This window comes from Lepidochelys kempii, chromosome 3 (genome assembly GCF_965140285.1).
Source record: "Lepidochelys kempii isolate rLepKem1 chromosome 3, rLepKem1.hap1, whole genome shotgun sequence".
NCBI classification, from domain to species: domain Eukaryota; kingdom Metazoa; phylum Chordata; order Testudines; family Cheloniidae; genus Lepidochelys; species Lepidochelys kempii.
In genome coordinates, this window is record NC_136382.1 from 161,092,922 (window position 1) to 161,120,131 (window position 27,210).

Here is a 27,210-nt window from a genome sequence, read left to right on the forward strand (position 1 = left end):
GTGTGCCAGAAGGTGGGAAAGCCCCAAGACCAGGTCAAGGCCGCTCTCCAGCCACTCCCCATCATTGAGGTTCCATTTCAGCATGTAGCTGTGGGTATTCTGGGTCCTTTCCCTAAGACAACACCCAGAGGAAAGCTGTACATACTGATTTTCATGGATTTTGCCACCTGATGGCTGGAATCAGTAGCTCTAAGCAACACCAGGACTAAAAGCATAAGCCAGGTATTGACAGACATTTTTGCCAGGGTGGATTGCCACTCCAACATCCTTACAGATTCGGGAACTAACTTCCTGGCAGGGACCTTGACATTTCTTTGGGAAGCTCCTGGGGTAAACCATTTGGTTGCCACCCCTTACCACCATCAAACAAATGGCTTAGTAGAGAAGCTAATGGGACTTTGGGGGCCATGATACATAAATTCGTAAATGAGCACTCCAATGATTGGGACTTAGTGTTGCAGTAGTTGCTCTTTGCCTACAAGACAGTACCACATCCCAGTTTGTGGTTTTCACCCTTTGAACTCGTTTATGGCCACAAAGTTAAGGGGCCTTACAGTTGGTGAAGAAGCAATGGGAGGGGGTTACATTTTCTCCAGGAACTACCATTTTGGACTTTGTAACCAACCTGCAAAACACCCTCAAAGACTTTCTAGCCCTTGCTCGAGAATACCTACAGGATGCTCAGCAGTAGCAAAAGGCCTGGTATGATAAACATGCCAGAGAGCGTTCCTTCAGAGTAGGTGACCAAGTCATGGTCCTGAAAGTGCTCCACGCCAATAAGATAGAAGTGCCGTGGGAGGGGCCATTTATGGTCCAAGAGCGCCTGAGAGTTGTTAATTACCTCAGAGTTCTCAGACCCTACCCTAAAACCTAGAGTATACCATGTTAATTCTCTAAAGCCCTTTTATTTGCGAGAAACCAAGGTTCTCCAGTTTACAGCCCAGGAGAAAGATGATGCTGAGTGGCCTGAAGAAGTCTACTATCAAGGAAAAAGCAACAGTGGCATAGAAGAAGTGAGCCTTTCCATCACCCTTGGGTATAAGCAGCGACAGCAAATCCAGGAGCTGTGCACCAGTTTCACCCCAATGTTTACAGCCACCCCAGGACGGACAGAATGGGCATACCACTCCATTAACACAGATGATGCTTGCCCAATTAGAGCCCAACCAAACCGGATGCCTCCTCAAGCCAAAACTGCGATAGAAAGGGAGATCAAGAACATGTTACAGATGGGTGTAATCCGCCCCTCTGAGAGTGCATGGGCCGCTCCAGTGGTTCTGGTTCCCAAACCAGACGGGGAAATCCGCTTTTGTGTGGACTACCGTAAGCTAAATGCTGTAACTCGCCCAGAAAACTATCCAATGCCACTCACAGATGAGCTATTGGAGAAACTGGGACATTTCTCCACCTTAGACTTAACTAAGGGGTATTGGCAAGTGCCGCTAGATGACCCAGCCAAGGAAAGGTCAACCTTCATCACCCATATCAGGTTGTATAAATTTAATGTGCTACCTTTCAAACTGCGAAATACACTCGCCACTTTCCAGAGACTGGTAGATAACCTTCTGGCTGGATTTGGGGAATTTGCAGTCGCCTACCTTGACGATTTGGCTATATTCTCAGATTAATGGGCAGAACACTTGGAGCACCTCCAAGCTGTCTTCCAGTGCATAAGGGAGGCAGGATTAACCATTAAGACCAAAAAGTGTCAAACAGGCCTAACATTGGACACCAGGTGGGTCAAGGTACTATCAACCCCCTACCGGCTAAGATAAATGCTGTCCAAAATTGGCCTGTCTCTAAGTCAAAGAAGCAGGTCCAATCTTTCTTGGGCTTAGCCAGATATTACAGACGATTTGTACCACACTACAGCCAAATTGCCACCCCACTAACAGACCTAACCAGGAAAAAACAGCCAAATGCCGTTCAGCGGACTGAAGTGTCAGACAGCCTTTAACCAGCTTAAGGCAGCCCTTACGTCCGACCCTGTACTAAAGGCCCCGGACTTCGACCAACCATTCATCGTAACCACAGATGCATCCAAGCATGGTGTAGGAGCAGTTTTCATACAGGAATGACCAGATCAACATTTCATCCTGTCATGTTTCTCAGCAAAAAACTTTCTGAGAGGGAAAGCCACTGGTCAGTCTCAGAAAAAGAATGTTACGCCATTGTGTACGCTCTGGAGAAGCTACACCCATACATTTGGGGACGGCAGTTCCACCTGCAGACTGACCATGCTACACTAAAGTGGCTTCACACTGTCAAAGAGACTGACAAAAAACTTCTTCAGTGAAGTTGAGCTCTTCAATATTTTGATTTTGAAATACAACACATTTCAGGAGCCTCTAACAAAGTGGCTACGCACTCTCCCAGGAAGGTTTCCCAGAATCAGCAGGGAAAAAATGTCCCTGCATTCTAAGTCATTGTAGTCCTTAAAATGTAAAAAGTACTGTTTAGTTCTTCATGTAATTATTAGTAAAATTAAAGGTGCATGTATCTTATTAACTCTGTTTCCTACACCTCCAGGAAGAAATCCCAGCCAGTGTGGACCCAACCTGACCCAGGCTGGCCAGCACTGTCTGCGATTTGTGGGGGGCGTGTGGTAAATAAAGTGGTGGAGTAGCTCCCTTTGATGGACATCCAGCCAGCCAGTTAGCTGTAAAATCCCTCTTGGTAGCTGTTCTCTGCTTGCTTTACCTGTAAAGGGTTAACAAGCCCACAGTAAAAGAAAAGGAGTGGGCACCTGATCAAAAAAGCCAATAGGAAGGCTAGAACTTTTAAAAATGGGAAAGAAACTTTCCCTTTGTCTGTTGTTCTCCAGAGAAGGAGACACGGAGCAGCAATGCTGTGTAAGGCTTGAACCAGGTATGAAAATTCATCAGCTCATACCTCCAATTACTTATTTGAAACCTCCCAAATATGTAAGTAAATTAGGAATGTTTAGCTAGACGCAATCAGGTTTATTTCTTTATTTTGGCTTGTGGATCTCCTCTCTGCTAACCCCTGATGCTTTTGTTTGCTTTTAACCTTTAAGCTGAACCCAAAAGAAAGCTATTTTGGGTGCTTAATTTTTGTAATTGTTTCTTTTAAAATCTAGTGAAAAAAACAAAAGCTACAGTGAAAGTGAAAACAAATAAATAAAATCCAGGTAAAGTGATGCAACTGTATATTTGGGGTTTTTCTCCCCAGGTTAAAAGTCTTCTTTAAAATCTGAATTCTAGTTTTATGTAAAATAATATAATTTCTCAAGGATGTATTCAATCGCTACAACTATTTTCAACAATAATATCTACCAGGCCATGTGTACACTAGCACTTATGATGGCAAAATTTTTGTTGCTCAGGAGTGTGGAAAAAAAACAAACACACCTGAGCAACATAAGTTTTGCCACCATAAGCACTGGTGTGCACAGCACTATGTCAGCAGGAGATGCTTGCTGAGCTGGTTTTATGTTGTTGATGGGAAAGCTCTCTCCCATCGGCATAATACGGCTACAAGAACACTCTTAAAGTGGCACAGCTAGATCGGTACACCTGTGCCACTCTAAGCTTGTAAGTGTAGACAGGTCTTACATGTCTTGTAACACAAGAGGGTGGTGGCTCTAGAAGCTCATCTCCGCCAGTGCTGATTGAAAGGTGCCAGCAGTTTTCGTGGTGGAGCCACATGGCTAGTTAAAATCTTTGCCTGAAAAGGTTATAAATAGTGCTGGGGTAAATTATGGCTGCTGGATAACAAATTGGCCAATGGTGCAACATAATCAGCAAGCAGTCCAGATAAGATGGCAGCTAGCCACTTATTTTAGTGACTGGGGGTTTGTTGGTATTAACTTTAATTATGAAAGATGGATTTTTGGTGGGGAAGGGATGGAAAGAGGGAGGTTGAAATCCATATTATAAGGCCTAACTCTAAAAACAGAGTCCCTAGTACTCTACATTTACAGCAACTATCAGAGGAATGTGGAATTTTATATACATTAACTCTCTATGTCCACATGAAATGGACAACAGTACAACATTTTGCAGCCTGGCAATTCACCTAACTTCTCTGCACCTCAGTTTACCCAAGGCCACATGCAAGTCAGAGGTAGAGCTGGGAATAGAAACCAGGAGTCCTGGCTCCTAGTGCAGAGCAGGGGCTGGACACCCCATGTCTTAAGAGTGATGATGGGTTGGACTGTGTCTATTGCTTACCTGCAGAGGGACAGCACAGCCTGGGAGGGGAATGCTTATGTTGCCCATGGCTGGTAGAGTTGAGGAGCATCAAACTAGCATAGATGTTAAATGGTATTATTTATATTAATACCTAATCCTGATTTGAAGCTTAAGTTCTCTGCCTCAATACTACCTTGTGGCCGTCAGTTCCGCAGCTTAGTTGTGTACGGTGTAAAAAAGTATGTCAATTTGTAAAGAGATGCTATCAGATTGAAATCTAATATCTTTTAGAAAATTAGTTAACAAGTATTTTCAGTTATAAATGGAGATCCACTACGGTGGAACTCGGAATTCCAATAGAAACCAATGCAGGACTGGGGTTTAAGGGCCAGATTTTTAAAAGGTATTTAGGTGCTAAACGATCATATGAGGGAGAGCAATGAAAGCATCCCTTTGTATATAGTTAGTTAAGTATACAAAGTAAAAAAAAAGGAAGAGAAAAAATAAATCTCTCTAGTTTTTAGGTATTATAATCTTGGATATTACTTGAAACACTAGTAGGCAAACATTTCAAGCAGAACTGGGATTAAGATGATGTCCCTTGAAATGTGTTTTCTCTTAATTTAATTGGGTGTCTTCTTGATAACACTGACATTTCTGCAGACTCACCATTTTGTTCCAATTCCTACACATTGTATTTGCCAAGACTAAAGACAAGCACTTATTTCTGATTTTAAAAAAAACACAGGATTAAGAGCTGTGAAATGCAGCCAGACATCTGATTCCTATATAGTCTGCACCTGTGACCTGATCTTGATTAAATGGTTGAAATTAAGCAGCACCATCACAAGGGAACACAGTGTTGAAGCAATACATACTTTTCTACACTTCCCTGCTTCACCATCATGTGAAAAATGCCAGTTACTGGACACCTGAGAAGGCTGAAGTTACTTATGAACTTGGGATGCAAAAAAAACCTCACCAAGCTTCCTCAACCAAAATCACGCTGAGATGCAACAGACTAGCTCGGTGTAACAAACTCTTGACAATCAATGTAATTACAAATTGCATTTGAAAAAAAATGAACACACACATTAAGATTTCAAAAGTCAAGCACTCAAAGCTAGGAAATGCAGAATTGAGGTTGATGCAACCTTAATTTGAGCCTCTTGTGCATATACATTATGATACAGTCTTTATTTAAATGATCACTAGCAGGTTTTCCAGAGGACCCTTGCCTCATTCATTTCACAGGATGGACAGTGCTCGATGAATGGGTTGCTACCTAATATTTCTTTTTATCTTTATCATTCAATGTGTGCCCTCTTGTCATATTTACTGCACTCTCCTCGGACACAGCTCTAAAGACTGAACTGCTAATTTTCTCATGGGGTTATGTACAGTGTTCGTCACCATAGGATCTGAGTGTTTCACAGACACTAATTAATTTAGCTTCACAATTCCCGTGAGGTATTGTGGTGTTAATATTCTCATTTTAATGATGGGTAAAGGAGGCAGAGAGAGAGACTAAGATCAAAAATGAGCTTTAATTTTGGGTGTCTGACTTGAGTGTCCAGTAGCTGGAAAGCATCTACCAGTCAGACTCAGGCCCTGATTCTTCACAATATTTAGCAGCTGGCACTTTTTAGGTTCAAAGCACAGGTCCCATTGACTTCAGTTACCCTTATGAGTGTTCAGCACTTCTGTAAACTGGCCCCAAGCATCTGAAGGTGGGCACCCAGAAAAAGAGAAACACACAATTAGTAGCCACCTGTAAAAAAAGTTTGGTTTCAGTGACTTTCCTAAAATCATACACAACCCAGATTCATTCCCTGAGCACTATGCATCCTGTGTACTGAATAAGGCAGAGAGCCGGGGGAGGGGAGCATGTATCATACTGCATATGGACAAGGAGGTGAACCTTAATGAATCCCCTTGTGTATATGCATAAGGAGATGCAGTCTTAATTCTAGCGCTTCCTAGTTAGAGTTCTTGATTTTGCAACCGTAACATTCTTTGAACATACTGATCCCCATGTCAGTCATCAGCACAGTTGGAACCTTTAGATCTCTGCCTCTTGTGCCAACAGAGCCACTGATGGCAGTAAGTTCCCATCTCGTATGTGGGATGGGGGCCACCTACTAAAGCGAGATCACATTTTGCAAGGGAGTTTCATAGCTGTTTCCTGACAGCTAGGGACTGTTGAGAATGTAAAAGGAAAAATACTCTACTAAATCAAAAAATGGAGCATATTGCAGAGGAAAGATTAAGGATTATCTAATATACACTTGTTAAAATCTTTTACTATTTGGCTAGTTTTTTCAATTAAACTAGTTGTGAACAATCAGAGACAAGCATATGGGCCCCAGCCTTCCTCTGTCCAAGGAGAGGTTACTATAATACAGTTCTTAAGAAGGAGCTGGTGTAAATCAAAGTGCTCTGTTGGCAAAAACAAGCACTTTCTTCTATGAAGAAGTGAAATGAATGCCACAGGATATCAAACCAATTTAGTTTTCTACTTAAGAATTTCTCCGCATTTGGCAAAAGCAGGAATCTACGGTAGAAGTTTTCTTGGGGTGCTTCATGAGGCAAATTTTCTCTTTTTTCTGCAGTCCCATTTCTATAGGTCTCACTACACTTAAAATGCCTTTGCAGAATTAACTGTAGTTACTCCCAGGTAGTGACAGAAGGAAAGCGCTATTCAAGCTAGGTCCTGAGCAAAAATATCCATATTCTTGGCATGCCTATGGATTAAGATCTTGAGCAGACAATATTTATTGAAAGTTTTGTTGCTGTGCTCCTGGACTTAAAAGATAATATTTAGGTATGTATCATTTACAACCTTCATAATTTATACAATGCACTTGTATGAGTAAACCTAGCAGAAGGCCAAAACCCAGTCAAACTAAGAGTTGTTCTATTTTACCAAAATGACTATAAGAAGTGTTCAGAAGAAGAGATTAGAGAACAGAGGCTATAAAAGTAAAAGTTTATTTTCCATATGATCCCGATAACCAAGGCAAAAGAAAGGACCTTGAAGGAGTGATATAGGTCTTTCTGCACTAAGGAATCCACTGCAATGTGTGCTTTTTGTACATATCCTATATTAAGACTATGTTTTCTAGAACTACATATCGGGAGATTTTAAGGATGATTTTTTGGGGGAGGAGGGCAAACGGGGAGGGAGGAAAATCAGAGGATTCTCTTGTTTTGCAATTACTCCATGCTCTATTTGTCAAAACTGTTTCAATGCAACTCTCAGGACCGCATGCTTGGGCTGCTTTTACAATTAATGCCACAAATGCTCATTATCAGATCTTATTCTTAGTTTTCTGATCTGTTTTACTATCTGCCGGGATATTCTATTTTCTGATCAAATAGGTAGACATCCATTTTAGCGTCTAGGCCAACTGGCAAGAGTACTTTACAACAAAATTGATCTGATTACACTTTTTGGACTTAAGTACCATCTTCACACCAATTACACACAAATCTACCTGTCCACTCCTGACCTGTATCCTTCCAATCTCACATCTTGACCTGACTTCAGGGCCAGATTAAGAAAGTTTGGGATCCTAGACACACCATGAAACTGTGCCCCCTTCTCCTCCCCCCCGGCCCCCCTTTGCTTGTTCTTTGCTTGTTATGATAGTAACAGGGAGTCCCCTTCCTTTCCAAAGGGGCAGGGAGCAGCAGAATGGTGCCCTCTTCTCTTTTTCATGAGAGAAAAGGGCTCTCCTCCCCACCAGAGAAGCAGAAAATCAGAAGTGGCAGCAGGGGAGCCCCCAGCAGGTCAGTGTCAGAGCCAGGAACAGAGCCCACTGAGTGACAGCCCACCGTTCTCAACATGTCTGTTCTCAACTCCCCATCCAGAGGGGAAGGGCTCCTCCAAATGCTAGCTTACAAGGGGGCCACAAGAAGGGAGATGAGCTCTGACTCCGCGCCCCCCCCCCAAAGACAAGACCCCCCCCCCGATCCCACGAGAGGGGCAGGGAAATCAGAAACCCACAGAACAGGAACCCTTCCCCAGATCCTGGTTCCCACATAGGGAGAAACAGGGAGAGGGGGCAGATCGCCCAAGCATAGGGCCTCCCAACCCCACTCCCATGAGGGGGACAGGGAGAAGGACTCACACACCTCCAGGGGTACCCCTCCCCCAGATCCTAGTACACCTATGGGAGGGGAGAATGTGGGGTTGACAGGTGGCCCCTGTTCCAATCCCTCCCACTGACCCTGCCACCCCTGCCCCCCATGTCAACCCTCCCAGTGCCCCACTGTTCCTACTCCCTTAATCCCCACCACCTCTGCCAGGCTAACCCCCCGCCCCCTCCAGACTTCCCCACTACCACCCTTTTATTCCTCCCCCCACGGCTGCCCCAAATTCTTCTCTCCCTATTCCCCCACTCCCTAATCTCCCCTCCCAGCAAGTACTAGCATATGTAATTTTTTTCCCTTTTCAAAAAGAACTGGAGCGCCTTCTGAACTGTCTGCTATACTCAGAAAATATTTCCCCAAAGTAAAACAAAACACCCTATGACAAAGGCAGATAGTAGCAAGATGACTCCTTTTTTACTTCAGATTTCTACCATGGGTTGGATTTGAATTCTCAGTGCCTAGGTGGTGCACAGATTTGATGACTACAGCATTCCCTCAGAGCTACATAAAGCCCTGAGGCTCATAAGTGCCTTTCATCACTCTTGGGCTCTCTACTCACACCCTCAGTGATTGCACTGAGAGTGTGAGTAGAGAGCCCAAGAGTGATGAAAGGCACTTATGTTGGCACCTAAGCATTAGGTTATGTATAAAGCTAAACTCTCTTTTGAATACCATTTTCAGTTTTGGTCAAGTGACTCCAAATTCGGAACTGCTAGCCCTATATCGCATCTCCATGAGGCACAGCAAATTTCAAAAATCAATCCCAATGACCATGTGGGAACTTAGAGCATTTAGAAGAGTCTACCTTTAAACAAAAAGCTGCTCTTAACCTCCGCTATATACTGTGCCAAGTATCAAAGCCAATGTATGGAATAAATAGAACTCTGGCTCCTAGCCCTGTGTGCATGCCTCTAGATCACATGACCTCTAGGCAAGCACTATCTTCCTTCTCTACTTTATGCATTTTAATTAGGCCATGTCTACAGCTGTGCCACTGTAAGATTGCTCATGTAGCCACAATGCCGACAGGAGAGAGCTCTCCCGTCGACATAATAAAGCCATTTCCACAAACAGCAGTAGGTATGTCAGTGGGAGAAGCTCTCCCACCGACAAAGTGCTGTCCACACCGGCACATCTGTCGCTCGGGGGGGGGGGTGTTTTTTCACACCCCTGAGCGAACTAAGTTATACCGACAAAAGTTGTAATCTAGACATGGCCTTAGTCTGTACCCACGTGAGAGTTGACTGAACCGCCATAATGCACATCTCTGTGCCATGTACAAGTTGGGCACTTTGTATACCACAGCAGTTCTGAGAGATTTCTAAGGCCTGCAAAGCAGCTGTTTCATGTGGAGAGTGTGCACAATACCATTGTACATTTCTGGACTCTCACATCCAGTTAGTGCTGATTTCTTAAGATAGCATGTGATACTTAGAATTTCACAGGGATCATAACATACAAAAGTTGGTTTAATATCCAAATTCCAACAGGAAAACACTCAAAAGTAATCAAAGACACCAATCTTCTCCAATACAGATTAAAACAAACACAGGGTTTCAAGGCCAAGCTGCTTGGGAACTACAATAAATCAATACACACCAAACAATTAAAATTATCTCCCAAATGCAGTCAGAGTTGCCTCAACATGTCCAGAGAAATTCTACCATGGTTACAAATTTTTTTTAAAAAGTATGATGTTTAAGGCATACTGGTTTAGCTTTGGCAAAACTAGAGCATCTAAAATCAGATTTAGACTTATAATGGAAAACAATTTTCTCCAACTAGGCACAAAGCACAAGAGATGTTCTACATTTACAAAAGGTAAGTTGTAAATACTGTTCTAGAATGAAGAAAGCTTGTAGGGGGGAAGAAACCAGAGATCAAAATATTTTATGCTTGTGTAACTCAAAGCAAGCTTACAAGTGTGTAGAGAAAAGCATCTAGAAAAAAACTGTACATTTTAATTACTAGCCAATTAAGATCATTTGTCTTTTGTCTCCGATCATTTGCAATTCCTGACAAATCTGGGTTTGCAGACAACATCAGACTATGAATCATATATCCCACAAGGTTGGGGTGAAGGAAAGCCACAGACCTATTATGGCAATGAGATATGTAACGTATGAGGTTAGAACTGCTTGTTAGGAAATTGTCTACAGCCCCTTGAATTGTGATCACTGAAGGCATTTCCTCAATTCACAGGATTTCTTAGATGAAAATCACTTTGTATAAAGCATGTGGCTTCATGTATACAAAAAGGAGAGATTCAGCAACACTGTGGAGGATTTGAAGGGTACCATAATTATGTATGTTCTGTTAGTCAAAGAAATAGACCTGTTTCAGTGGCATAGTATGCTAGTTCCGAGACCACATCTTAGTTAAGACAGAGTTTTTCCTTATTTGGTCAAACGTGTTTCCTTTTTAATTCCAAATGCAAGTTCCTATTGGGTCAAGCCCCAGGCAACATTCACTCTTGAAGTTTAAATCAAAGAGCAAATCAATTTAAGGAAGAAACCAACCACTACAATAATCAACAGAAATAATCCATGTCCTATGTATGTTTTCAAAAACACTATCTGTGTCTATCTAAGTATAAATATAGCCTCTAAGGGAACGTCTACACTGCCATTAAAAACTTGCGGCAGGCCAGCTGACTCGGGCTCACAGTGCTTGGCTATTTAACCGCGGTGCAGATGTTCGAGATCAGGCCCAGAGCTCATGCTGCAGCATAAGCCTCAATGTCTACCCCGCTATTAAACAGCCCAGGCCAGCTACAGGTGTCTAGTTACAGTGTAGACATACCAGAGCCACTGCCTTCCCAGTCTGCACATCCTCTCCATCCATGTTCTTTAAGCAGGGCAAACACCAACTAGCCAGCAGTGGAGAAAGGGCCACACCCATTAAACTTTCACCACTATGGATGGCTTTGTCTACACTACCACTTTTGTTGGTCGGGGATGGGAGGGAGGGTGTTTTTCCACACAGATCGTAAGTTTCACTGACAAAAGTGCTGGTATGGACAGTGCTATGTCAGGAGGAGAGAAGCTCTCCTGCCAACATAGCTAATGTCGCTCAGAGGGGGTGGTTTAATTATATTGGCAGGAGAGCTCTCTCCTGCCAGCAAAGAGTGGCTACACAGGAGAGTTTACAGCGGTACAGCTGTGCCACTGTAAGGTCTGTAGTGTAGATATAGCCTATATCATGCCGTCAATTGTCTGCTCTGTACTTAATTAGATGGTTATCAGTCATCACTACCTCACTCACACTCATCCAAGTGGTTTGTACCCTATCAGTTGCCTGACTGATTAAGAGCAGGTTCAATAGGCAACAATCAACTGATTCGCTCTGTTAAACTGATTTAATTATCACATTTAATCTTGCCCAACTTTTTTTGCTTAGTTTTTTGATCAGCTCTTAATCAACTGATTGCCTTGCTAATTAACCAAATTACTTGCCATTACATTGATTTTGTTGCTCGATTTGTTTCCTCTCTGCATTTTTAGCTTTGTACCTGTTCTCCCCACACTATCCCCCTGTGCTTGCATAGGAAGAGGGAAGCCCTTACACCAGGCATCCTCACTTCCTGCCTCAGAACATATTTGTTTCACCCCACCTTCCACTATTAACTTCCATTCCCGTGCTGTCAACTCCTCCACTCTTTTCCTACCTCAATCTCTACCTAAACTATCAGAATGTTTAATATTCTTTTCCTATAGTAAATAACTCAATCTTGTTTTAGCATTTCTTTCCTTTACTAAACCCCTTTAACTTCAGGTCCTATGGTGATCTAATTTTGATTGTAAGCTCCTTGGGGCAGTAACCATGTCTTTTTAAATATCTGTGTTAAGTGCCATGAAAAATGATGGTGTTACAAAAATGTAATAACAGCTGAAGAAATGTAAGTAAGTTCCACAACCATACCATCTACCAATGTGATATATGCCACCATGTGCCAGCAATGCCCCTCTGCCATGTACATTGGTCAAACTGGACAGTCTCTACGTAAAAGAATAAATGGACACAAATCAGATGTCAAGAATTATAACATTCATAAACCAGTTGGAAAACACCTCAATCTCTCTGGTCACTCGATTTCTGACCTAAAAGTGGCAATTCTTCAACAAAAAGACTTCAAAAACAGATTACAATGAGAGACTGCTGAATTGGAATTAATTTTCAAATTGGATACAATTAACTTAGGCTTGAATAGAGACTGGGGGTATGTCTACACTACAAAATTAGGTCGAATTTATAGAAGTCGGTTTTGTAGAAAGCGGTTTTATACAGTCGATTGTGTGTGTCCCCACACAAATGCTCTAAGTGCATGTAGTCGGCGGAGTGTGTCCACAGTACCAAGGCAACCGTCGACTTCCGGAGCGTGGCACTGTGGGTGGCTATCCCACAGTTCCCGCAGTCTCCGCCGCCCATTTGAATTCTGGGTAGAAATCCCAGTGCCTGATGGGGCTAAAACATTGTCACAGGTGGTTCTGGGTACATATCGTCAGGTCCCCGTTCCCTCCCTCCCTCCGGGAAAGCAAGGGCAGACAATAGTTTTGCACCTTTTTTCTTGAGTTACCTGTGCAGACACCATACCACGGCAAGCATGGAGCCCGCTCAGCTAACCGTCACCGTATGTCTCCTGGGTGCTGGCAGACGTGGTACTGCATTGCTACACAGCAGCAGTTAATTGCCTTTTGGCAGCAGACAGTGCAGTATGACTGGTAGCCGTCATCAACGTAGTCCTGGGTGCAATTTTAATCGGGCGCCTGGGCAAACATGGGAGTGACTCAGCCAGGTCATTTCCCTTGTTTCGTCTCGTGGTGATTCAGTCCTACCGGCAGCGTGCTGTCTTTTAACCTCCAGCCAGCAGAAGATGATGGCTAATCGTCATACTGCACCGTCTTCTGCTGAGCACCCAGGAGATGATGACGGCTAGCGGTCGTACTGCACAGTCTGCTGCCAGCAAGATGTATAAAGATAGATGAAGTGGCGCAAAACAAGAAATAGACCAGATTTGTTTTGTATTAATTTTCTCCTCCCTCCTGTTGCCGGCACCCAGTGCCGAGAGGCTGAACAACAGCTTGAGTTGGTTCGTTACCCGGTGTGCTACACCCAATAATCACAACGGGATGGAGAAGCAGAAAAGTTTATTTGAAGCTTCAAAAAGGTACAGGGAGATTTGAATCTCAAATCCTGTACAACAGAGCAGGAAGTTACACAGGCTTTTATACATCCTTTTTCCCAGCATACTTATCCAATAGCAAGCTGCTCCAAGTATCCATATAGCCAGCCAATCCAGTTCCCAGCTAGTTCCCTGATTCTCTGTATCATTTGTTAAACTATACATAAAGCTGCTTTATTCAGCATTGTTCTTCCATATCTCCCCTGTTTGGCCTTGCTTAGTTTCAGGCAGTCTGACTCTGCAACATAGTGTTGCAGATTCTCAGCATAACTGCTGTGTGTGCCTCCAGGCAGGGGGGCCAAGGACACTTGGGCCTAGCAAGCAGAGCTGCTGCGAGTGCCTCCAGGCAGGAGGGGGGGGGCCAAGGACACTGGGGCCTAGTGTGAGGGGGCTTCATCGACACTCGTGGTCTTCCATCCCCTCGAGTTACCTAGTGGCCATGCCCCAGTGTTCCCAACACTCCCTCCTTCCCTCTGTGAAATCAATGGCCTGGCTAAACCCAGTTTTGAATTCTATCCTTGAGGGGGCCATTCAGTTTCTCGCAAAGCCAAGCCCTTTGTTGATTTTAATTCCCTGTAAGCCAACCCTGTAAACCATGTCGTCAGTCGTCCCTCCCTCCGTCCATTTTAAGAGCCCTTTAAGTCGAAAAAAGGGCTTCATCGTGTGGACGGGTGCAGGTTTACATCGATTTAACGCTGCTAAATTCGACCTAAACTCCTAGTGTAGACCAGGGCTGGGAGTGGTTGAGTCATTACACAAAGTAAAACTATTTCCCCTTGTTTATTCCCCACCCCCACCCCCGTTCCTCAGACGTTCTTGTTAACTGCTGGAAATGGCCCACCTTGATTATCACTACAAAAGGTTTTCTCCCCCCCACATTCTCCTGCTGGTAATAGCTCATCTTAAGTGATCATTCTCCTTACAGTGTGCATGATAAACACCCATTTTTTCATGTTCTGTGTATATATAAATCTCCTCACTGTATTTTCCACTGAATGCATCCGATGAAGTGAGCTGTAGCTCACAAAAGCTTATGCTCAAATAAACTTGTTAGTCTCTAAGGTGCCACAAGTCCTCCTTTTCTTTTTGCGCATACAGACTAACACGGCTGCTAATCTGAAACAACCATACAAAGTTTTATTTTCTTTTACAAAGAGACTGCTATCTAGCAAAAACTGTTGAATGTTCAATTAGAGTGAAACAGGACAAATCAATGAAATCTAGCTGAACTTGTTTCAAACAGCATGTTAGAAGAACACATTCTAATATACCAGAACATTTTAAAGATCATGATCCAGAGGTGAATTTTTGCACTGAACTACTTTCGGTTTGACACATGCTCTAATGTTCTACTAATTGTGGGAACACCACATACATGGTATTAATATAAAACCTTCAATAAAGGAAGAGCACCTTCATTTAGACACAATGTAGTTAGTTGACTTATGAGAAACTGAGGGTAAAAAAAAATTAGAATAAAAACCTTTCCAACTGTATTTAACTTAACATAAATGAAGAGTGATAATATTTTCAACTAGAAGATAAATATTAAAATAATGATGTATTTGAATCTAATTCTTCCAAATTAAGGATGTGGAGGCATTAGTATGCAACATTTGTCAGTTCCATACGTTCATTAGAAACTGACCATTGACTTTTTTACAGATTCATCGATTCTAAGGCCAGAAGGGACCATTATGATCATCTTCTCTGACCTCCTGTACAACACAGGCCATAGAACCTCCCTAAAATAATTCCTAGACCATATATTTTCGAAAAACATCCAATCTTGATATAAAAATTGTCAGTGACGGAGAAACCATCACAACCCTTGGTAAATTATTTCAGTGGTTAATTACTCTCACCATTAAAAATTTACATCTTATTTCTAGTGTGAATTTGTCGCTAGCTTGAACTTCCAGTCACTGGATTGTGTTATACCTTTTTCTGCTAGACTGAAGAGCCCATTATCAAACATCTGTTCCCTGTGTAGATTCTTATAGACTGTAATTAAGTCACCCCTTAACCTCCTCTTTGTTAAACTAAATAGAATGATCTTCTTGAGTTTAATCCATGTTGATTGCAGAATTTTGATGCAGTCTCCACAGGCTTTACGAGAAGCTATAAAAATCAGTTCACAATAACCAGTGATAACACAGATACAACCATTTTGCCAAGGGAGAGCAAGTTTGGATTCTCCCTAATTAACTCAAACTCTTGGGCCTAGAGTAGTTTTGGATTATTTCACATTCTTAGGAATCCTTAATTCAAACATTTAAAGAAATAAACACACTTTTCTTATATGGAGAAAACCACTTTGAACTATATCAATGAATACCACATTTCTATATTTTTCTGTACATAACTGCATATTCCCCTTAAAATTACACAGCCTTTACAAACTGGCACATGAGAAACAAAAGAGTATAATACAATTCAAAGACACCAGGGAAAGAAAGGATGGTTCAACCATGTATAAAAGTTACAGAACGGTCATGCAGTACAATTTAGGGCTTGTCAAACCTAAAATGTTATAGTGGCACAGCTGTGCGGCTGCACCACTGTAGTGTTTCAGTGTAGAAACTGCCTATACTGATGGGAGGGATTCTCCTGTCGGGGTAGGTAATCCATCTCCCCGAGAGGCGGTAGCTATGTTAACAGAAGAATTCCTCTGTCGACCAAGTGCTGTCTACTCTACACCAGCATGTAGCTACACCAGTGAGCAGTGTGTGGATTTTTCATGCTCCTGAGAAATGCAGCTATATCGATGTAGACCAGGCCTGACTGTAGATCAGTTTGGCACCAGCCATCCTCATAACAAGGCATGATGAACATTTAAAAAAAAAAAAAATCAAGTATAATCATATAAATTGTGAACTCCTCATGAAGATTTCATGAGTTATTCAGACCTTCAACCATACTAATGTTACTACTACTTATTCATACCATATGGGTTTCTGCAAGAGCTTTTTTGTTTTAGTCAGAAGCAGGGTTATATCATTTTATCAGTTTGATCACTTTATAGCTCAATACATGCACAAGCCCACTTATAATCCAAATAAATGACAATATAGTATTTAGTAATTCCATGTAGATAAAGGAAAACTGATGTGTTTCATTTTAATACCTTAGGGTTACATTTTCCTTTACAGAACATATTACTGGCTATTTTGCTCCCCCGGCATGTGTCAAAATCCCTCAGTGAGTTCATCAGGAGTTTCAACAACACAGGAAGAGTTGAACAGATACCAGGAAAAGCAGTGCATGCATTAGAGAAGGAATTTAGCCTTTAGATTGCTAAGGAGGAAGTCTGGATGGTTCACATTAAGGGGATGTGGAGCTTTTTGACTCCAGAACAATCTGTATCCAGTCCTAATTTGTAGTGACTCATAGTTACTACCCTCTTACTGGCCTACGAGAAACTAGTTCATTCCAGTTTTTAGTGGACCTATATCCATATTAGAACACACACACAAAAGCCATAAACCTCACACCATTACCCTAAAAAGCACCCTTAGTAACAATGTCAGCATAGAGACCAAGGACTGAGTAAGCATAAAATTTAACTAACTTTTGCCGCTAGCTCTCTAGGTCAGGGCTGACCAGTTGGGGCAGTCATGCTTCTACTGCTGGACCTGCAAAAAACCTATGACTATCAATCCAAAATCTGTCTGAAGTCTGACAATGATGATTTTCAAAATGGTTTCTACAAATACATGTTACTGCCTGGTATCTCTGTAACAGTGAATGCTGGTCCTGTCTCAGGTCTTGTCTACACTTAAAACGCTACAGTGGCTCAGCTGTACCATGATAGCGTTTCAGCATAGACACTACCTATGCCGGCGGAAGGGCTTCTCGCGCTGGCATAGGTAATCTACCTCCCCGAAAGGCGACCTAGCACTGTCTATACTGGGACTTAGATTGGCTTAACAATGCCACTAGGGGTATGGATTTTTTCACATCCCTAAAAGATATAGTTAAACTGACCTAATTTTCTAGTGTAGACCGGGCCTTGCACTCTACCACCATTTTACTGCTTTTCCCAGCAGCAGACTAGTCTGCAGTGCTAACAGTTTTGGATGAAGTGCTTCTCTGCATTTGAGAATGAATAAGAAAGAGCTGAAGCTTCATCTACTTTAAGTTCTAGAAAGATTTGCAGAGAAAAATAGATACTGTTCATGTTATGCCCTATTAAAATAGAATTTACCCTACAACAGCTTTGAAAAATCTCCAGCTTCTCCTGTGCATATTCAGCAGCTGAATATTTCCTTAGTTATAGAGCAAATATAACTCCCTGGTTCATTAGCCATTTTTATTTTGTTCAGTTTTTTTCAAATCTGACATTTTTCATAATATAAATCATAAATATTAAAATATAGTAGCTTGTCTTCTTTCTAAGCAAGTTCAGCAAATCCTATCTTTTACCAGCTTAATTTGTTAAATCTTAAAATGCTTTGCAATTTTGGGGCAGCTTAAAGTTTTGGGAGCCTTTATACAACTATAAAAAAACAAAACAAAACCCCACACCTCATAAGTGTAATGTCCCTTTAAAAGAGTTATTTGTATTACAGCATGATTATGTCACTGTCTTGTGGATAATTTATTATTTCACTTTATAAATGCAAGTGTTATTGTAATTGTTTTCCTCTGTTCCTCCGCTCCCAAATCTCCACATATCATAACACTACACAATGTAATCTTTTGCACTTTAAAAATTCAACATCTTGCTTGGAAACAGCTTTGAAAAGTTGGCATATGGCCGACTTGCAACTGATACTACAGTTTAAATACCTTCCCAGCAAAGTTGCACATTAACTTCAAAATACTTTGGGATCAGCCATTAAAATGTTTTTGTTTCAGTTACAACACTAATGAAAACCAAATGTCTGAATATATTTTAAACTGGTCTAATGCACTAGGGATTTCACTTAAAAGAGAAAAGTCTGAATCAACTTCCATTTACCCAAATGAACACAGATTAGTCAGTACTACACTATGCAGATATATGGCCAAACACTTGGAGTAGGATTAAATAATTATGAAGAAACATTTCAACCACAGATTAAATGAAGAAAGTCTGAGTAACTGGCTAAATTTGATCCTTCTCCTAAATCTTTTAGTTATGGTCTGCTAAAGCTATTGAGCTGCAAGCTTACAAAATTCCATTTACAGGTGGATTCAGGACCCTAAACCTCTGCTTTGCTAACATCTAAGCCATTGCAAAATACGTATTTTCACCTATCCAGGTAAGGCACATCAACTGATCTTGCTCTGTAAATTTAAGCATACCCTAAATATTTGCTTGCACAACGAAGACCTAACAGCTTTGAAGGAACCATATACCAGAAAAAAAAGTTTGTCTAAGCTGACCTCTTTATGGGAATGATTTCAAATACTGAATTTTAAGAAGTCAGACAGTGAGGACAACCAGAAAAATAGGATGTACCCCTAAAAGAGTGATTTTATGTACTGGATTATGAACCAGTAAAAGGAAAACAAACAATTTTAACTTTAGGATTCTGGACTTGGGAGTTTCTACCAGAACTTCTTCAAATAATTATTTTGACAAGTTCCTATTAAGTGTTTAAAGGGTAGAGGGTAGTCTTTAGTTAAGGCATAGGACTGGATTTAGGAGATTCATTTCCTTGCTTTACCAGTGACTTCCTGATGACCTTGGCTTATCACTTTATATCCAAAACTCAGTACTCTGTGTATAAAATAAAATTAATTCTTCCCTACTTCAGAAGGGTTTTATGAAAATTAATGTTTGAGAATCTCAGATATCATGGTGACGGGGGCTTCGTAAACAGATTACCCAATATACTTAAGGCCATACACATATTTCTGAATATCAGTCCTTTCAGGCTACAGCAGAATTTCTCATTGTTGTCCAGATTACTTCCAATCTAATTCTATCTTTGAATTTTCACTTTAAATTAATGTATTTGTTGCATTCATTTCTTCAAGGTCATTCCCCGTAGCCCTCCCACCCCCCACAAAAAAGAGAACTGTTTAATTGTCCAGTGATTGTTGTTATTGCAGTCTTTTGGCTAATTAAAGAGAGCAATAGACAGAATACACAGTTAGCTTCTAGCATGCTCATCATATTTTGATGTGCGACATCTTTATCAAAGCCTCAGGAGTTACCAGGATTTGAGACGCATTTTAAATAACAATGAAATTAAACATAAGCTCTAGGAATAAAGAAGAAAAATTCAGTCCTGAGTCACACTACAGTAGGTCACATGCAGAAAAGAATCATTTCTTTCTATAGCAAAATGAACCGCTCTGTCATTGAAACTAATTAAAAAACCCAAACGTTTAAAAAGTCAACTAATTAATGGTGAAGAGCTACATTTCCATTAATTTTGTTTTTAAAAAAGTCAAGTATTTTTAAAAAGAAGAGTACTTCTCACCGTTGTATCAATGCATCTCCAAAAGTCAACCTAAAAATTGCATTCCATAAACAATGAATACTTTGTGTAGGAGATTTAGCGCAAGCTATGAAATGCAAGTTACAAAATATCTTTTTTAGCCAAGAATCAAGACAACCTGTTGACAATTTATTTCTTTTACAATTAAATTAGAAATTCTAACCTATTTCAATGCAAGCTATAATGATAATTGGATATGAATTGTAAAGCCTGAAGAAATACATTGTAGAAATGTAGAATTTCCCCTGAAGAAATACATTGTAGAAAACCCTGCAGGTACTTTTCCATAGCAAATAGTTTACACTTCTCTGAAAGAACCAAAAAAATCAGCACAAGCTATCCCAGGACTTATACCAATATCTAATTTTTCATGACATGCTCTGACAACTTTGTTGACTATGGTCCATATTTCAGAAGTTTAGAACATATACCACCTGTTTCCGACTAATATTCAAACTGTTTCTATTGTACAATCAACAACAGCTGCTGAAGGGTCTAAAATATCAAGGATTAGGAAGGGACAATTATTAATGGCTATATTATACTAAACAGGTCAAAAACGTTCTGCTAAAGATGTATATAGTTCACAAATGCATCAATACTTTCTGTAAATATATACGTACATTTAACACCACTTTCTTCATTTTGTTCTTAAGACCATTTACTGTAATTCAAACTTTAGGGTTTTTTACCTGCAAGAACAGCAAATAGCTGTGCCGCTCTGATTGTGCTAAGGACAGCAGAGGAGGTGAGCTGTGCAGAACCCTGCATGTAAGCTTCCAGATCACTGCATGGTTAGGAAGTTCTTAACAGGGGATTTTCAAATTCTCGTGTGTGTAAATTAATACTTGTTATTAATCCAAAAGGCTGTACAATATCTTACTGTTAGAACATTTTTGTGGAGAGATTAAAAAGTCTGCAGCAACAACAGGAACTGTCTCACCCAAGCAGAGATGCTAAGCATGCACATTCCAAGTCAAGAAAGAAACCAAAGATGCAGGCAAATGAAAGTTGACAATTTAATCAAGTAAAATCTGGAAAGTAGCATCTGGCAAGAATTAAAGCAAGAATTTTGAGGTCATTTATCAAGTGGTTAATTGTTTAAAATAAAGTTTAAGACCTAACTAGTACTTTGCTTAAAATACAAAGCATATTTATAGACTGATATATTCCCATCAGACTTTCAGAAGTGTGATGAACCATAAGAGCTTGTCTCCAGGTCAGATTTGTTGTAGATCATCTTGAAATCTCTCTCATTAAAAAATCTTACAGCCATACACAAAATGTTTTGTTACAAATCTTGCTCTTTAATACATGTCAGAAAACCCACTTTGGAGGTGGGTTTACTTAGATGCAGGAGGAGCTTACTCACAGCAAAATATACATGGATACATGTGCAACGATTGGTACAGGATGCAGATCTATCAGGTCTCCCACTAGTATCCCATACTACTTTGCTGTCGACCTTGGTTGCCTATATATCTCATTCTGCTCTGGGGTCATCCTTACCGGATGTCACCTCACTGTTTAAAAGGTCATCCTCAGCCAAATGCTGTCCTTTGTGATTCCATCATGAGGTGTTCACACATAGCTGTGCTATGCTTGTGATAACTCTCTAGTAATGCCTCATGCTGCTGTTTTGTAATCCCACACTAGGACTCTGGCTTTTTAGACCTCTGGAGATAGGAGCTTTATCCAGCCCAGCTGGCTGGCAGTAAACTGGCATGCAAGCAAGTATCATGGCTCTTGTTCAGTAAGGTGCACAACCAGAACACTTTCCAGTGTTGCAGTATAACAGAGGAGCTCCAGCTGGGACTACAGACATTCAAAGTACAATTTGTCTGAATAGAGAAGTAGCACAGTCTGACCTTACTATGAGGACCTTGACTGGATGTGTCACCATTGTACAAGTTTTTTGTTGTGAACAGTCTGACTGATCCACAATGACCTAGGTGAACCCTGAGCCAGACAATCATGAAGGTCCCAAACCACCTCCATTCAGAGCAGAAGGATGAGTCTGAACCACAGACACACACCCATACTGTAGATAAGATCAATTCCTGGAAGTATTAAAATGATACCGCAAAATACAACAGAACAAGAGGGCAGGTTACACATGTTGGGAACTGTAAGGATGTCTCCATGTTGGCATAACTTTTCACTGATTCATGGGCTTTTAAACCCCACCCACAATGCTTAACGCAAAGGTGGCACTAGAGACTGCACAAATGCTGTTTCTTTTTATAGTAATAAAAACCCCACAGAAACACTGTGTAACCTTTCTATGTCCTGTCCCATACCCCCATCGCAGTGCTTATTAATCTTTCCCCCTCCACACAGTCTCCTCCCCTTCTTTCACAAAAATAGTGGAATTGCATAGCTTAACAAGAAAGGAGACTCAAAGTAAAGATGCTTACTGAAAATGATGGTTTTTTATTCTTTATTTTTCACCATGACAGCAGGATCAGGAAGAGAAGAAAAACACAGATAGAAATACACTGGACTATGGAGGGGAAGGCTACGTTACTAAAGCAAATGGCCTACTAACTTTGCACAGCAGTGTAGCAGCTCAATAAAATTTTAAAATGCTTATAAAGTTCATCTTTATTTATTATTCATATTGTTTACTAAAATAATTTGAAAGTGTGTTTTCATTCATGTTTGAATCTTAGACCCTCCTTTCATTGCAAAGCATCCAGTTAAAACCACCTTACTGGTACAATAATTCCATCAAAACAAGTACTATATTAAAAAGCATTGCATTACAAATTGCACGTACAATGCATTAAGAAATATGTGCAGTATTGTTATGACATGCCTTATACAACATACACATTTCTCATGAGTAGGAGCACAACATATTCATCACAATTATTCTACACATAGGCCACCTCCCTCACTGTTCAAAATGTTCACCATGTGTGCACATCCTACTCCCATTATGTGCAATGATCTCCGTTGTATGCACAAAGATTGTAAAATACACAGCTATCAGATATAATCAGAAGATGTCCCTCATCAGCATCCAGACCTGACATCAGGATCCTCCATCTACCTTTCGGTCTTCCAAAATGCACATTCCACAGTCTTTCTGCAACTACTCGGGATATAATTAACCAGTTCCTTTTGCCTCTCCAGTGACAGGCTTCTTAGGCCAGGAGAGCAGAGAGTAAACTACCTCCTAGAATGACTGGAGGAATGGCAATGCCATTAACGTTCATACAGACCATTGGTGCAAAAGTTCCATTTGTCATTACATGAAAATGTCCAAACCTTCTAAAAATCATGGTGTCATGGACCTTTCCAGATCACCCCACATAAATATTAGTGAACGTTCCACACCAATCAACCAAGCCATGCAGCACCACAGAGAAATAATCCTGTCTGTTGATGAACCCTGAAGTGGGAGGCAAAGAATGGGCACATGGGTCCCATCAGTGTCCCCCACACAATTAAGGAACCCGAATCATGCAAAGCCATTAATAGCCACCAGCACATTGCCTAGAATTATGACCTAGAAGGACAGCACCTTCTTGATTGTGGTGTACACCTCCACTGCAACAGCCTGATGCTTGATCTACCAATGCCAAACTGGCTACTAACTGATCAGTAGCAGTCAGGGGTGGCGAGCTTCCACATGGCAATAGCGACATGTTTCTCCATGTTGAGGGAAGCTCTCATGTACATGGTCTACCACTGCAGCTCCAGGGGCAAGCTCTGCACACAGTTCTAGGAAAGTGGCTTTTGACCTCTTGAAGTCATGCCACCACAGCTGGTTATCTCAGGTCTGCAGCACTATCCTGTCCCACCAGTCAGCACTACATGGCAAAGCCAAAAAGCAGTGTCCTGAGCGAGTCTGCACCAGTAAAAGCCGAGGAAGTGTGATTGTTTTCAGCTTCCTCCTCCTCACATTCCCTTATTATTCTGGTTGTACAGCCATTGCACAACTTTAGATATTATACCAGCAGTCTTTATATACGTGACAACAAGGACTGCAGTGCCCAACAACACTTCCTCCATGCTGACAGTGCTTTAAAAGTAGCACCAGATCACAGAAACAAGAAGGTTGATGGGGTGAAACAAGATGAAACATAGACGTTATTCTGTTTGACCACAAACCCCAGAATTCCATTGCTTTCTGGCAAAAAAAAACAAAACAAAAAATCCCAGAAGGCATGCAGCAGAGTGGCAGAACAATGATGCGATGTCTGACCAGAATACTGTGTTCATTGCAAAACAGTGCTTGTAATGGATGACCACAAAGATATGAAGCAACATTCTGACTGCACATTAATTTCTGTGCAAATTCTGCATGTGCAGTGGCACAGAATTCCCTCAGGAGTAATTTAACTGGATTGCAGGATAACAATGCAGGGTGTGGAAATTAACTGTGCAACAGTTGTTGCGCATCACTTAACATGGATAAACAAAACCTGCACCAAGTTAAAAATGTAGACATACTCTCAGTTGCTTTCTCTCTTCTGTAGCCTTCCTGCATTCTAAACATAGTTGGAAGCTGAAATAGTCATAACAAAAGGCTATTTGTGCCTTTTCAGAAGGTTCCAGGTCACATTTACTAAAAATCTAGAAGTTATCTTTGCACTTACTGCTAACAGTTGTGTCACTGTGCTCACAACAATCCAATCAATTTAATTTGTTTGTATAGTTTAGCTTTTCTCCTCCATCAAAGCCAGAAGATAGAATTTCAATACTGAACTTAACGTAAAAACATTTAGCAGCAATTTTATCTCCCAAAAGGGGGCAAAAGGAGAAAGACAGCGAACAGGTGAAACTCTCTAGTGTTGACACACGTGAACACCTTGTCCCATCTTACAAAGAACAATTCGTGTTGCAAGAACATTGAAAACTTTTTACAGTGTCACTCAAATTAAGAAGTTGAGCCTGGGCTATTGTGACCTTTTAGCTAGATGCCAATCATCTCTACCCTCACTACAAACACCAGCTAAAGGAATTCTCTACTTCAAACTTCCAGCTAAATTTCTACCAATAGAAGCAGCAAATGTCATTAAGAAGCTCAGTTGGTTGCAGCATGAGACTAGTACTCATCCATCCCAAACATGTCACCTCTCAAACACACTTGCTGTCTGCCACTCTAGGGAAAGGAAGACCCAATAAATTTCTTAACTCTGTGATAAGTTTGAACAGTAACTGTACAAGACAATAAAGGCCACAGAGACTCAGTGTACTGTAGTATGATTCTACAACTACCCCATCTCAAAAAAAAAGATTTTGTGCACCCAAAACCATCATCAAGTTACTTCTAAGGATATGTCTACAGTGGAAACTTCAAAGCGCTGCCATGGGAACGCTCCCGCTGCAGCGCTTCGAAGTGTGAGTGTGGTTGCACATGAGCGCTGGGAGAGAGGTCTCCCAGTGCTCCTGGTACTCCACCTCCACGAGGGGATTAGCTCCGAGCCCCGGGAGTGCGGCTCCCAGCGCTTGGAGCCTTTCTACACTAGCGCTTTAAAGCGCTCAGACTTGCTGTGCTCAAGGGGGTGATTTTTCACACCCCTGAGTCAGCAAGTTAGAGTGCTATAAAATGTAAGTGTAGACATACCCTAAGTTTCAGTTCTCTGAAAACCTGAAGACATACTTACAAAATACTCAGATAGTTTTAACGAGACAAAAGGTCCTTGATTAATGATCCCACCCCACTGCGTGAATGTCTTCAATTCCCATTAAGGAAGTTTAACTGCGCTTTATAGGCCAACACTTAACATTTAGAATGGGACTGGGAAAATACTTATTTTGTGCATTCCCTGTAGGATGCCAATACAAAGCATTTTGGATTAAATGAGTAGTCTTCCCAAAGGTCAGTATAGTTAAATAGGTCACTGCACTGACTCAGGGAGAGAGGAGGAAAAAAGCACAACAGAACTAAGAACATAAGGCAGGCCATACTGGGTCAGACCAATGGTCCATCTAGCCCACTATCCTGTCTTCCAACAGTTGCCAGTGCCAAATGCTTCAGAGAGAATGAACAAAAAAATGCAACTTTCAAGTGATCCATCCCCTGTTCTCCAGTGCCAGCTTCTGGCAGTTGGAGGCTTAGGGATATCTAGGGGCAAGGGGTTGCATTCCCAGATCATCCTGGCTAATAGCCACTTATGGATCTATACTCCATGAACGTATCTAAATTCTTTTTTGAAACAAGCCCAGGCATACTTTTAGCATTCACAAAAGCCCTGGCAAGGGGTTCAACAGGTTGGCTGTGCATTGTGTGAAGAAATATTTCCTTCTGTTTGTTTTAAATGTACTCCCTATTAATGTCACTGGGTGACACCTGGTTCTTTTGTTGTGTGAAAGGGTAAACAACACTTCCTTATTAACTTTCTCCACACCAGTCAACATTTTATAGACCTCCGTCATGTTCCCTTTAGTGGTCTCTTTTCTAAGCTTAACAGTCACAGTCTCTGTCTCTCCTCATCGGAAAGCTGTTCCAAGCCCCTATTCATTTTTGTTGCCCTTCTCTATACCTGTTTCAATTCTAATATATATTTTTTGAGATAGGGCACCCAGAAATGAACACAGTATTTAAGGTGTGGGCATACCATGGATTTATATAGTGCCATTGTGATATTTTCTGTCTTTTTATCTATCCCTTTCCTAATGGTTCCTAACATTGTTGGCTTTTTTGACTGCTGCTGTATTTTGAGCAGATGTTTTCAGAGAACTATCCTTAAGGACTCTAAGATCTCTTTCTTGAGTGGTAACAGCTAATTTAGAACCATCATTTTATACATATAGCTTGGATTATGTTTTCCAACGTTCATTACTTTGAATCATCAACAATGAATTTCATCTGCCCTTTTGTTGCCCAGTCACCCAGTTTTGCAAGATTCCTTTGTAACTTTTCTCAGGCAGCTTTAGACTTAACGGTCTTGAATAATTTTGTATCATCCTCAAACTTTGCCACCTCACTGTTCACCCCCTTTCCAGATCATTTATGAGAATGTTAAATGGCATTGGTCCCAGGACAGATCCTTGGGAGACCCTGCTATTTACCTCTCTCCACTGTGAGAGCTGACCATTTATTCTCACCCTTTGTTTCCTATCTTTTAACCAGTTACTGAGCCACGAGAGGACCTTCTCTCTTATCCCATGACTGTTTACTTTGCTTAAGAGCTTTTGGCGAAGGACCCTTGTAAAAGGCTTTCTGAAAGTCCAAGTGCACTATATCAATGGGATCCCCCTTGTCCACATGCTTGTTGACACCCTGTCATAAATATGAAGGGAAGGGTAAACCCCTTTAAAATCCCTCCTG

General features: G+C 41.2%; 1 protein-coding gene across 17 annotated transcripts in view; it reads right to left on the reverse strand.

Moving 5' to 3' along the window:
* Positions 1-27,210, reverse strand: part of DISP1 (dispatched RND transporter family member 1) — a 161,392-nt gene that overhangs the window by 109,492 nt on the left and 24,690 nt on the right. The gene's annotated exons all lie outside the window — the stretch shown is intronic.